Source organism: Jaculus jaculus, chromosome 13 (assembly GCF_020740685.1).
Source record: "Jaculus jaculus isolate mJacJac1 chromosome 13, mJacJac1.mat.Y.cur, whole genome shotgun sequence".
Classification (NCBI taxonomy): domain Eukaryota; kingdom Metazoa; phylum Chordata; class Mammalia; order Rodentia; family Dipodidae; genus Jaculus; species Jaculus jaculus.
In genome coordinates, this window is record NC_059114.1 from 5,009,831 (window position 1) to 5,023,558 (window position 13,728).

The 13,728-nt window shown below is 45.5% G+C and overlaps 1 protein-coding gene across 4 annotated transcripts in view; it reads left to right on the plus strand.

Moving 5' to 3' along the window:
- Window positions 1-13,728, plus strand: part of Dcdc2 (doublecortin domain containing 2) — a 65,862-nt gene that overhangs the window by 15,463 nt on the left and 36,671 nt on the right. The gene's annotated exons all lie outside the window — the stretch shown is intronic.

Consider the following 13,728-nt stretch of genomic DNA (forward strand, 5'->3'; position numbering starts at 1 on the left):
AAAAGAATAAAAGGGGGCTGGAGAGATGGCTTAGAGGTTAACACACTTGCTTGTGAAGCCTAAGGACCCAGGTTCAGCCCCCCCCAGAATCCATGTAAACCAGATGCATGCTCACAAGTGGCACACTCATCTGGAGTTCGATCGCAGTGACTAAGGCCCTGGTATGCCAATTCTCTCTCGCGCTCCCATAAAACAAAATAAAAAAGAATAAAAGTTCACTGAAGACCTTAGATGGTTGGGACTAACTCATCTCTCTCCCTTCCTCCCTCCCTACCTCCTTTCTTTCTTTTTTTTCCTTTTTTATTATTATTATTTTTTTTGGTTTTTCAAGGTAGGGTCTCACTCTAGCCCAGACTGGCCTGGAATTCACTATGGAGTCTCAGGGTGGCCTCGAACTCATGGCAATCCTCCTACCTCTGCCTCCCAAGTGCTGGGATTAAAGGCGTGCGCCACCATGCCCGGCTTCTTTCTTTCTTTTCAACATAGCCTCACTCAGGCCCAGGCTGACCTGGAACTCTGTAGTCCCAGGCTGGCTTAGAACACACAGCGATCCTCCTACCTGTGTCTCCCAAGTGTGGGCCTCGCTTGGCTCACACTCATTTGAAGGGTAAAGTATCTGATTGTCTTTCCCTGTATTATCCAACACAGTGCAAGAGATGCCCCTTCTTTTTTTTCTTTTTCTTTTTCTTTTTTTTCTTTTTTTTTTTTTTTTGCTTTTTTGAGGCAGTGTCTTGCTGTAGCCCAGGCTAACCTGGAATTCACTCTGTAGTCTCAGGCTGGCTCTAGACTCCCCTACCTCTGCCTGAGACTTTCTTTCTTAATGAAGTTATCTTTCATCTCTAGCATCATTTCCAACTATGCAAGACCTTGAGGTAAAACCAGAAACCATAACTTATGATTAGCAGAGAACCAGGCATGGCGGCACCCACCTTTAATCCCAGCACTCAAGAGGCAGAGATAGGAGGATCGCTGTGAGTTAGAGAGAGGCCATCCTAGAACTACAGAGAGTTCTGGGACAGCCTGGGCTAGAGTGAAACCCTACGTCAAAAAACTAAAACATAATTTTTTTAAAAAAAGGGGGGCTTTAGCCAGGCATGGTGGTGCATGCCTTTAATCCTAGCACTTGGGAGGCAGAGGTAGGAGGATCGCCGTGAGTTCGAGTTCACCCTGAAAATCCATAGTGAATTCCAGGTCAGCCTGGGCTAGAGTGAGATCCTACCTCGAAAAAAAAAAGGGGGGGGGTCTTGGAGAGATGACTCGGCAGCTGAGGCACTTTCTTGCAAAGCCTGACAGCCCAGGTTTGATTTCCCAGCACCCACGTAAAGCCAGATGCATCAGTGGCACATGCATCCAGAGTTTGTTTGCAGTGGCTACAGGCTCTGGTGTACCCCTCCGCCCCTCTCTGCTTGCAAATAGATATTTTTTAAGAGAGCTAGGGAAAGAGAGAGAGAGAATTGGCTTAGGGCCTCAGCCACTATAATTGAACTCCTTACATGGGATCTGGAGAGTCGAATATGGGTCGTTAGGCTTCTCAGGCAAGCACCTTCACTACTAAGCCATCTCTCCAGCCCATAAAACCTTTTTTTTTTTTTTTTTTTTTTTTTTTTTTAACAAGGTTGGCAGAGAAAATTCAGGCTAAGTAAGTTCAGTCATCCAAAATGAATGCAGACGCGTAGTGAGCAGGGGCAATGTTTACGAAGCAGTAAATAACGGGACTGAACTCCAGATGAGTAAGAGAAAGTCAGCGTGGAAATCTGAGCCAAACCCTGCTGTCGCCGCCTAGTCATTCATGTCTTCATCTGACTACCCCAGAAATGAGTGCCGACAGAAGAGAAGCTAGTGTAGAAATGACTCCAATGTTTGGAGGACTGATTTTTAGCACCTGGCTTTTACGTGGGTACTGGGGAATCGAACCCCAGTCATTACCTTTGCAGGCAAGTGCCTTAACCGCTGAGCCAGGTCCCCAGCCCTGAAGGACTGATTTTATGTCATGTCATGGATTTCCTGTGTTACTTCATGGCATGTAATGGAATACACAAAGAGGACGTGCCCTCTTGCTGAAGATAGGTCAGTGTGAATTTTGGGGTTCATAGGTCTGGTGTCTGTTGGTAGCAGCAAGAGGCCCTGGTGCACCCATATGTTCTCTCTCTCCCCTCACAAATAAGTAAAAATATAAAATAGGGCTGGAGAGATGGCTCCAAAGGATCTTGGTTCGATTCTCTAGGACCCACGTAAGCCAGATGCACAAGGGGGCACAGGCATCTGGAGTTTGTTTGCAGTGGCTATAGGCCCTGGCACGCGCATTCTCCCTCCCTCCGTCTCTCTCTCTCAAACAAATAAATAAAATAAAAAAATCCCATGGTAAGCCAGGCCTGATGGTACAAGTTTTTAAGCCCAACACTGCACTGGCTGAGACAAGGGAATTGCTGTGAGTCTGAGGGCAGTCTGGGTTACACAGTGACTTAAGGCCAGCCTGGGCTATATAGGGAGGCCCTGATTTGAGAATCAAAATAAAAAACGAACATAGGCTAGAGAGATTTCTTAGCGGTTAAGGCACTTGCCTTTAAAGCCTAAGGACCCAGGTTCAATTCCCCAGTTGCGACATAAACCAGATGCACAAGGTGGCGCACACATCTGGAGTTCATTTGCAATGGCCAGAGGTCCTGACACGCCCATTCTCTCTTTCATTATCTGCTTCTCTCTCTCTCTCTCTCTCTCTCTCTCAGATAAATAAATAACTTAAAAAGCCCACAATTCATTGTATATGTGAAATTCAGACACATCACATGCTACCAGTTGATAGACTTGTGATTAGAAGAAGCAATTGGTTTCAAGTAAGTGATATAACAAAGAACATGTCAGTAAGAATCCAGGCTTTTTTTGTTTGTTTGTTTGGTTGGTTGGTTGTTTTTTGTTTTTCTTAAAGTAGGGTTTTGTTTGTTTTTATTTATTTGAGAGTGACACACAGAGAGAGAAAAAAGCAGAGAGAGAGGCAGAGAGAGGGAGAAGGGGCACACAGGGCCTCCAGCCACTGCAAACGAACTCCAGACGCGTGCACCACCTTATGTATCTGGCTTACATGGGTCCTGGGGAATCGAACCAGGGTCCTTTGGTTTAGGGAGAGAATTCAGGCATGAAGTAAGCTTAGTCACCCCAAAGCGAGTGTAGACATACGGTCAGCAGGAAAGCATATACACAGCAGTAAATAACACAAGTGAAGGGGATGGGGAGACGGCTCAGTGTCCCGGGGAACCGAGCCTCGAACCGGGGTCCTTAGGCTTCACAGGCAAATGCTTAACCGCTAAGCCATCTCTCCAGCCCTTAAAGTAGGGTTTTGCTCTACCTCAGGCTGACCTGGAATCTACTGTGTGTGTTGGGCTTGCCTCCAAAAATAGGAAAAGAAAGTAAGTGATGATATTCATGTGTCTCACTTGTCAATGTTAGGTCTCAAAGAACAGAAAAAGTCAAAGTCTGTTTCCCAATGTCTCATTTTCTCCCGATGTTTATTTTCCCTTTCTACTTGAATTGTTTGGGTGGGGGCAGCTCCAAAAAGAGCAGAGGTATGTTGATATTCAGACTATTTCAACTATGTCAAAGACAACAAAGTAGGCAGAAAAAAAAAGTATTTTGCATCAAATGTTGTCAAGTGATGCTACATTCTTCTGTTTTCCCAACCTGTGTATCTCAGTAAAGAGGATGCACGGGGCAAGGTGAGGGGGGGGGTCCCTAATGGGAAAAGTCAGTCAGTCAACGCTCCTGAGCTACTACAGTTTAGGGTTACCTGGACAGTGTGTATTTGACAGTTGACCGAATTACAAGCAAACTTGGGGTCTCTCACAGTTGAGGACACTGAAGGCAGAAAGCAGTCTAACCCAGGATGTTCTACTTTATAAAAACAAAAAACAAACCCAAAGGAAAAAAAAAAGAAAGAAAGAAACCTGTCTCGCCGGGCATGGTGGTGCATGCCTTTAACCCCAGCGCTCCAAAGGCAGAGGTACGAGGATCACCATGAGTTCGAGGCCAGCCTGAGACTACAAGAGTGAATTCCAGATCATCCTGGACTAGAGTGAGATGACCCTACCTCGAAAAAAAAAAAATCATTCTGGGATTGTGAACTGGCTCAGCAGTTAAAGGTGCTTGCTTGCAAAACCTGACTGCCTGGGCTCAATTCCCCAGTATCCACCTAAAGCCAGATGCACAAAGTGGCACATTCATCTGGACTTTGTTCACAGTGCCAGGAGGTCCCAGGGATGCCTATTTGCTCTCTCCTTGTAAATAAAAATGTTTTAAGATAATTTCATTCCCATTTATTTTCTGTTCTCAAATGAAGGTGCTTGAGTTAGGACAGCTGGAAGTGAGCTCACATTAGGCTGGTTACCTAAGGAGATGTGTTCTTGCGCATAGATGAGTGGACACAGAACGGAGGACTCGGAACGAAATCCACTCAGCTGCCGCCATCTAATTAATTAAGCTACTCGCCGGGCGCAGTGGCGCACGCCTTTAATCCCAGCTCTCAGAAGGCAGAGATAGGATTGCCGTGAGTTCAAGGCCAGCCTGAGACTACATAATGAATTGCAAGTCAGCCTGGGCTAGAGTGAGACCCTGCCTCAAAAAATCAAAATAGTAAAAAAAAGAAGAAGAGGAAGAAGAAGAAGCTACTGATTTTTACTTATTTATTTATTTGAGAAAGAGAGAGTGAGTGAGAGGGAGAGAGTATGGGCATGCCAGGGCCTCTTGCCACTGCAAATGAACTCTAGATGCATGTGCCAGTTTGTGCATCTGACTTTATGTTGCTGTTAGGGAATCAAACCCTGGGGCTTGTAGTGTTAACTGCAGCCCTGGCCACTTAATTTTTGACAAAGGTGTCAACAAATACACTCTATAGATGGCTCAGTAGTTAAGGCGCTTGCTTGCAAAGCCTAACAACCAGGGGTTCAATTCCCCAGTACCCACATAAAGCCTGATGCACAAAGTGGCGCATGTATCTGGAGTTTGCAGTGGCTGGAGGCCCTGCCATGCCCATTCTCCCTCCTACTTTTTCTCTCTCTTCTCTTTCTCTCTTCATGCAAATAAATAAAAAGGAAAATTTGCCTGTTAAAAACTTTAAAAGTATATTTTATCTATTGATTTGAGAGAGAAAGAGGCAGAGAGAGAGAGACAGAGAATGGGTGCTCCATAGCCTCCAGCCACTGCAAACGAACTCCAGATGCATGCACCACCTTGTGTGTCTGGCTTACGTTGGCTCTGGAGAGTTGAACTGGGATCCTTAAGCTTCACAGGCAAGCGCCTTAACTGCTAAGCCATTTCTTCAGCCATATATATATAATATATGTATATTATATATATGAAAAAGACAAGCTCTTCAACAAATGCTGAGGAAAACTGGCTATATGCAAAAGAGTGACATTGGATCCAGATCTCTCACCCTGCACAAAATCAACTCAAAATCGATCAAAGACCTTAACATATATGACCCAAAACATTGAAACTGCCAGAGGAAAATATATGGAAAACCCCTCAAGTTCTAGGCATAGCTAAGAAGGTTCTGGGAAGGAGTCCAGTAGCAGAGGAGATAACCCAAGAGTGGATGAATGGAGAGTGAGCTCTCAATTCAATGGAGGAAAACCCTGCTGAACCTTGAACATTCCTCATCCACATCGACATTGCATGCTCTGACCTCCTGGGTAGTGCAGTTTTGATGTGGAGCCCAGGTTCTCTTGACCCAGTTGTACCCTCAGGGAATGCAAATATTTTCCCTGTTAAGCTAGATTCACTGGCTGACAACAAGCCATTGTTTCTCACTGTTCTGAGCTAACAAGCTTGGTATGTGAGAAAGACCCCCTGCCTTGTATATTGTAACAGATCCCATGACTAAACTTTGGGAGCTGTGTGTTCTCTGTGTTAGTGGTACCAAAATAGTAATCATCATCATCATCATCATTCATTTAGCGTAAATTTAGCTTAAGTATTTTTGCTTGTTCTTTTCAACTTGTCTCGTGGCCTAACAAAGCAATAGAGTATCAAGTTTCTTTGAAACCAAATGTGATCACAGAGCAGAGGGCTTAAGCGTAATTGAGTTACAGAGAGAGACTGTTGGCTAGCTCAGGATACACTTATTATTTTATGGGGAAGACAAGGAAAGAGAGATGAAGGCAGGAAGAAAGAGCCGTCTTATGAGTAGATATGCATTGAAATGTATTTATTTTTTAGTTTTTAAAATTTTGTTTATTTCATTTTTATTTATGTATTTGAGAGTGACGGACAGAGAGAGAAAGAGGCAGAAAGAGGGAGAGAGAGAGAACGAGAGAACAGGCGCACCAGGGCCACCAGCCACTGCATATAAGCTCCAGCTGCGAGCGTCCCCTTGTGCATCTGGCTAACGTGGGTCCTGGAGAATCGAGCCTTGAACCAGGGTCCTTAGGCTTCACAGGCAAGCGCTTGACCACTCAGCCATCTCTACAGCCCCAAATGTATTTATTTAAAGAGTATTGTGCATTTTCATTGTTTACTTAATTTTTTTTTTTTTTTTTTTTTTTTTTACTGGGGCTGGAAAGATGGCTTAGTGGTTAAAGATGCTCGTTTGTAAAGACTGAAGGCCAGGGTCCAATTCCCCACTAGTCACATAAAGCCAGACACACAGAGTGGCACATGCTGGAGTTTGTTTGCAGCAGCAGGAGGCCCTGGTGTGCCCGTTCTCCCTCTCTTGCTCTCTCTCTCTCACACACACATGAATGCATAAATAAAAAAAAATAAGTAAATGAGGGCTGGAGAGATGGCTTAGCAGTTAAGCACTTGCCTGTGAAGCCTAAGGACCCCGGTTCGAGGCTCGACTCCCCAGGACCCACGTTAGCCAGATGCACAAGGGGGCGCACGCGTCTGGAGTTCGTTTGCAGTGGCTGGAAGCCCTGGCGCGCCCATTCTCTCTGTCTACCTGCCTATATCTGTATATCTCTCTCTCTGAAATAAATAAAAATTAAAAAAAAATAAGTAAATGAATTTTATTTATTTGTAAGGAAAGAGAGAGACACAGAGAGAGAGAGAGGCCTCTAGCCACTGCAAAGAAACTCCAGACACATGTGCCTCCTTGTGCATCTGGCTTATGTGTGTCCTGGGGAATTTTTAACCTGGATCTTTAGGCTTCTCAGGCAAATTGGTAAACCATCTCTCCACCCCCCCCATCATATATATTATACGTGTGTGTGTGTGTGTGTGTGTGTTTTGTTTTTTTGAGGCAGGGTCTCATTCTCGCCCAGGCTGAACTGGAATTCACTATATAGTCTCAGGCTGGCCTCAAACGCACAGCAATCCTTTTATCTCTGCCTTCCAAGTGCTGGATTAAAGGTGTGCAACGCCCGCCACCCATCATATTTTTAATAGTATAATTTTTAATATATTTTGTTTATTTATTTGAGAGAAACTGGTAGAGAATGAGGGAGAGAGAGAGAGAATGGGCATTCCTGGACCTCTAGCCACTGCAATCAAACTCCAGGTGCATGTGCCCCCTTGTGCATCTGGCTTACATGGGTCCTGGAGAATCCAATCAGGATCCTTTGGCTTTGTAGGCAAATACCTTAACCGCTAAGCCATCTCTCCAGCCCCAGAGTATAATTTTTAGTGCTTTTGTTTTGCTCAAGATATCTTTCATTTTAACAACTTTGGAGCACATGAGAACTTGAAGAGAAGTTAGAGATGATCAGAATGCCAGGCCTTCATCCTACACATGAGCACCCAAAGCCACCCAGGCTGGCAATGTGGTGTGCCTCAGGGAAGTCAGTGGGAAGGAGTGAGCCTAGGGCTTGAGCTGCAGCCCCTGTCGCGGGGTTCCTGGATGACCCCGTGTATCTTACTCATCCTTTGCTCTCTTTTTCTGCTGTTCCTGGGCCCTGGTGACAAGGTAGTGATGGTGGAGGGTATCTGCGTCCTTCCATGCTGAGTCTAAAGCGAAGTGAGGGTATTGTGAGTAAAAAGCCAAGGCTGACTAAAGAAAATGGTAGCTTCTTTTCCTCTTCAGTTTTTAATGAGCAAGAGAAAGAGGCAGGGGAGAGAGAGAGAGAGAAAGAGTGAGAGAGAGAGAAAATGGGCATACCAGGACCCCAGCCACCGCCAACAAACTCCAGATACATGAACCACCTTGTGCATGTGGCTTTACATGGGTACTGGGGAATTAAGTAATTGGACCTGTGTCCTTAGGCTTTGCAGGCAAGTGCCTTAACTGCTGAGCCATCTCTCCAGCCCACTTCTTTCTTCTTTCTTTTCTTTTTCTTTTTTTAGAGAGAGAGAATTGATATGCCAGCCACTGAAATTGAACTCCAGACATTTGTGCCACCAAGTGGGCACACGTGACCTTGCACCTTTGCTCCCTAGTGCACATGTGCAACCTTGCACTTGCCTCACCTTTGTGTGTCTGGCTTGTGTGGGATATGGAGAATCCATCTCTCCAGCCTGTAGCTTCCTTTCTCATGCATCCACAGGTGGGTTAATGACTCAGTGTTGGTGGGCGTCTGAATGCAGATGGTCTACAGGAGGCACATTCTTCAGCAGGAATCCGTGCGGGGGAGGGGGGCTCCCTGCCCTCCCAGGGGCATTCCAGCCCTGCTCCTTGCCATCTGGCTTACTATGTCCACCCTATCAGCTGTGTTCTCAGTGGAAACTTTACCTTCCACTCCCTAGATGGGTTTGGGTAACCAACATCCCATTTTGGAACAATGGAACAGATCAGAAATAGACAATGATGAGAAAGTATGGGTGTAATAAGTTAAGAAGAAATATTATAAAAAGAAAGATACTGCCCCAAAATACTTTTTTTTTTTTTTTTTTTTGGTCATTGCATGGCTTAGTGGTAGTTCCTGTAACTTCTGAGAGTTCTTTTGAGTTAATGAGTTAGTTTTTAACTTTATGGGGGTCAATTATTCTCTTCAGCATTGCATTAGGGAAATCCACACAGGTTATGAATGCCTAAACAAGTAGTTTTTCTATAGATACCGTGTCCCTTGACATAATTATTTTTACATGAGGTTAATTAGCGTGAGGTTTAACATTAGGAATGCTTAAGAGAATGTGAGCCTTTGAAACACTCCACAGAGTATAATCAAGAAAAAATTAGACTGTAATATTTTTCAATAGCTTATATATTTTTTTGACATGTTGGAAAAAAATGGAATTCGGTCAAAATTGGATGAAAAGATTTAGAAATGTGTTTATTCAGAATATAATTACACTTAGGAATTTTCCAAGGAAGGAATTACCTGTATGCATGTCTTTTTTTGGGGGGGGGCACTTTTTAAGCTAAGAAGGATTCTTTCACCATGCTGTGTTTTAGGAGGCCATGTGGTTTTCTTGTGTGTTACTTGTTTTGAGTTTTGTTTTCGCAAGAGGGAGGCACTCTATTTAGACAATAGCTCAAAAGACTAATATGTAACTCATGGTACACCATCCATTTCTGGCAGAAAAATAACCATCCCAGTAAGAGATAATAGCCCACGCTTGACGGATGAACCCCAACCCGTGTGTGTGCGGGGAGCTGGTCTGCACTGGGGGCCTATTGCACAGGGTGGGGCCTGGGCAGGCATGAGAGTTTCATCAGCTCACAGAAGCTAATTGGAGCCACCTGGGAACATTCTGGTAGCTTTCTCTTGGTGGTTAGAGACACCTTCTTAACTAGGTTCATGCTGAAGTTAGACTGGGTGGAATTTTTGAAAATCGCTGCATAAGATGCTCAGTGTGGATACTCTTTCTAGAATACTTCCGACTCTGGAGCCCAATTCTGCCCCCATACGCATTACCTGGAATTTCTGGAAGTTGTGGGCGTTGAAAGTTACAGTCTGGGGGTGGGGGGCTGTAGGATAAAGTGCCTGCTGCACTAGGTGGCAAAGCTGCAAGGTCACCTGTGCCCACTTGGTGGCACAAATGGCTGGAGTTCAATTTCAGTGGCTGGCATATCAATTCTCTCTCTTGCTCTCTCTAAAAAAAAAAAGAAAGAAAAGAAAGAAGAAAGAAGTGGGCTGGAGAGATGGCTCAGCAGTTAAGGTGCTTGCCTGCAAAGCCTAAGGACACAAGAAGAGCAGTTAGAACCCCCCAGCACCCAGTCAATGCCCACCTGTAATTCCAGCCCTCGGAGGCAGAGACAGGGCATCCCTGAGGCAAGACAGCGGCTAGACCGGCAGAAGCAGCGCGCTCTGCGTTCATGAGAGAGACCCTGCCTCAGCGCGAGAGTGGGCCCACCAGCCACTGCAGCGCTCCAGATGCAGACACCACCTTGCACATCTGGCTTTACATGAGTACCAGGGAACTGAACCCAGGCCATCAAGCTTTGCAAGCAAGCTCCTTTTAACCACTGAGCCATCTCCCCAGCCCTCTAGTGGGCTCTAGTTATGACTCTGTACTGCAGTGCTTATGATATGCATTCTTTTTTAGCTTTTTAAAAATATTTTTATTTTTATTTATTTAATTGACAGAAAAAGGAGAGAGAGAGAATATAGGTGCACCAGGGCCTCCAGCCACTGCAAACGAACTCCATACGCGTGCGCCCCCTTGTGCATCTGGCTAACGTGGGTCCTGGGGAATCTAACCTGGGTCCCTTGGCTTCATAGGCAAATGCCTTAACCCCCAAGCCATCCCTTCAGCCCATAATATGCATTTTTAATTTTGATTTTGTTTTTGGTTTTGGTTTTCCAAGGTAGGTTTTCACTCTAGCCCAGACTGACCTGGAATTCACTCAGGATGACCTCGAACTCATGGAGATCCTCCTACCTATTCCTCCCGAGTGCTGGGATTAAAGGCGTGTGCTACCACACCCGGCTTCTTAATTTAGTTGAGTTTACTTTCCCATAATAATCTCCCATTTCTTGGAGAACTTAACCACAGTAAAATTCCACTTATTTTCACCCATAACTTTGTGCTCATATGAAACATCTTGCTTCTGATATTATTACCAGTGTCATGCATCATCGTTATTATTTTACTTCAGATAAAAAAAAAAATTGGGCTGGAAAGATAGTATAGCAGTTAAGGTGCTTGCCTGTGAAGCCTAAGGACCCAGGTTCGATTCCCCAGGACCCATGTAAACCAGATGCACAAGGTGGTGCTTGTGTCTGGAGTTCCTTTGCAATGACTGGAGGCCCTGGCTCGCCCATTCTCTCTGTCTCTATCTGCCTCTTTCTTATCTCTCTCAAATAAATAAATAAACAAATAAATGTATTTACAAATTTTTGCCAGGCGTGGTGGCGCACGCCTTTAATCCCAGCACTGGGAGGCAGAGGTAGGAGAATCGCTGTGAGTTCGAGGCCACCCTGAGACTACATAGTGAATTCCAGGTCACCTTGGGCTAAAGTGAGACCCTACCTCGAAAAAATAAATAAATAAATTGCTCATACATTTCTTTCCAGTGCCCTTTAATTCTTCCATGTAGATCAAGGCTCCCATCTCCTATTATTTCCTATCAGTATTTAAAAAACAACAACAACAAAAAAGAAAACTTCCACATTTTGGCAATATGGGTCTGTGATCACTTCTCTTGGTTTTTGTCTGTCTGAGAAAAATGTCTTCCTTTTACCTCTTTTTCTTTTCTTTTTTTCTCTTTTTGAGGCAAGGCCCAACAGACCTGTTTTCTTTTTATATGTGAGAGAGCGAGAGTGGGAGTGAAAAAGAGAGAGAGAGAGAGAGAGAATCGGCATGCCAAGGCCTCCACCTACTGTAATTGAGCTCTCCAGTCCCCTTTAGGGTTTCATATTCTGTGTTCACACTCCATCTTTGATTCCTGTGTCCCAGCTTTTCCACTGGCCTCGGTCACATGTATAAGAGTGACGATAAAATTCTCACTTGTCTGTAACAGCATCAAAATCATTGCATTTGACTTTGTTCTTTTAATCTATGTAGCAATAGCTCCCATCACGTCTCACCCTTTTGGCTACGATCAAGAGCAGTAACGATGGGTTCTGTTTCCCCTTAAATGTAGCTTTGGTTTTTTCAAAAATATTTTATTTATTTATTTGAAAGAGAGAGAGAATGGGCACACCAGGGCCTCGAGCCACTGCAAACAAACGCCAGACGCGTGCGCCTCCTTGTGCATCTGGCTGACGTGGGTCCTGGGGTATCGAGCCTGGGTCCTTAGGCTTTCAGGAAAAGGCCTGAGCCACTGTAGCCTTGGTTCTTGAGTAACGCTGTGCATGCTGTGCACAGCCAGAGAAGGTAGATAGCGTTTACCCTCCGAACACAGCCCGCCCGGCTCAGAGGGCTCCTCCGTGGGATGCCGAGCAGGAGCTGCAGGCTCCGTTGGTGGCGGCTCTTGGATCAGTGAGGACAGCTGTGGTTGCTGGCACTGGGCCAGTCTTTGGAGAGCCACGGCTTCAGAAGGGTGCGCTCAGGGCCTGCTCTCTCTCTAGCAGGTTTTGGGAATTAATACCCATGAGATTTAGGGCATGTCTCTTGGCAGTTGGTTCAACTGCTGGCTTTTGGGGCCACCAGAGAGCCTATCATCTCGCCCCACCTCCGGCCTCCCACGCCATGGGGTTGCTTTCTCACCTCCACTCCCTGCTGCCAGCGTAGCCACGCTGTGTGCCCACTGAAGGCCCCAGGTGGAGGACTTGGTGGTGGTGTGGACCTGCTGTGCGCCCCGATCTTCTGTGCAATGCCAACCCATCCCCCGGACAAGTCTCCATGGAAGGTTTGTCCCCCTGTCATCCTGGGGCTGGAAGAAGCGTAGGTTAGGTTTTCTGCCGCTTAGGAGATGCTCATCCTCTTTGGAAGGGGTTCACTTAGACTTCCCGGCACCTCGAGCTGTTCAGTGGGGGGTGTGGAAATGTATTTTGAGTTTTGTTGTTATGGCCTCAGCAGCTGTCTTTTGCAGTGTCCTTTCTGATGTGAACCAGTGTTATCTCTTAATTGAAAAGAAATTTTTTTGAATTTATTTTCAAATAGAGAGAGAAAGAGAGAGAGAGGGAAGGAAAGAGAAAGAGAATGGGCGCAACAGGGCCTCTAGCCATTGCAAATGAACTCCAGATGCAGGTGCCACATCTTGCTTTATGTAGGTACTGGGGAATCGAACCCTGGCCATTAGGCCTTGCAGGCAAGTGCCCTAACCGCTGAGCCATCTTTTGAGACCCTTCCTTCCTTCCTTTCTTTCTTTCTTTCTTTCTTTCTTTTTTTTTTTTTTTTTTTGAGGTAAGGTCTCACTCTAGCCCAGGCTGACCTGGAATTCACTATGTAGTCTCAGGGTGGCCTCAAACTCATGACCATCCTCCTACGTCTGCCTCCAGAGCACTGGGATTAAAGGTGTGCGCCACCATGTGCATCTGGCTTACATGGGTTCTGGGGAATCAAGCCTGGGTTCTTAGGCTTTGCAGGCAAGTGCCTTAACCACTAAGCCATTTCTCCAGCCCTGAGCTAGAGATTTTTACAGGCTTATTTCATTGTTCATTGTTCATTTTCAGAAAGCATCATTTTAAAACTTGCCATAAAATTCTCACAGAAGGGGCCTAAGGCATGTAGCTCAGTTGGTACAGGGATTCCCTGGCATGCATGAGCCCTTGGTTCAACCCCCAGCACAGCATAAATTCTGGCACGATGGTACACAATTGTAATCCCAGCACTGGGGAGGTAGAGGCAGGAAGATTGCCCTGAGTTCAAGGCCACCCTGAGACTACAGAGTGAATTCCAGGTCAGCCTAGGCTAGAGTGAGACCCTACCTCAAAACACTAAAAAAAAAAAAAAAAAAAAAATGCCTAAGAGTTC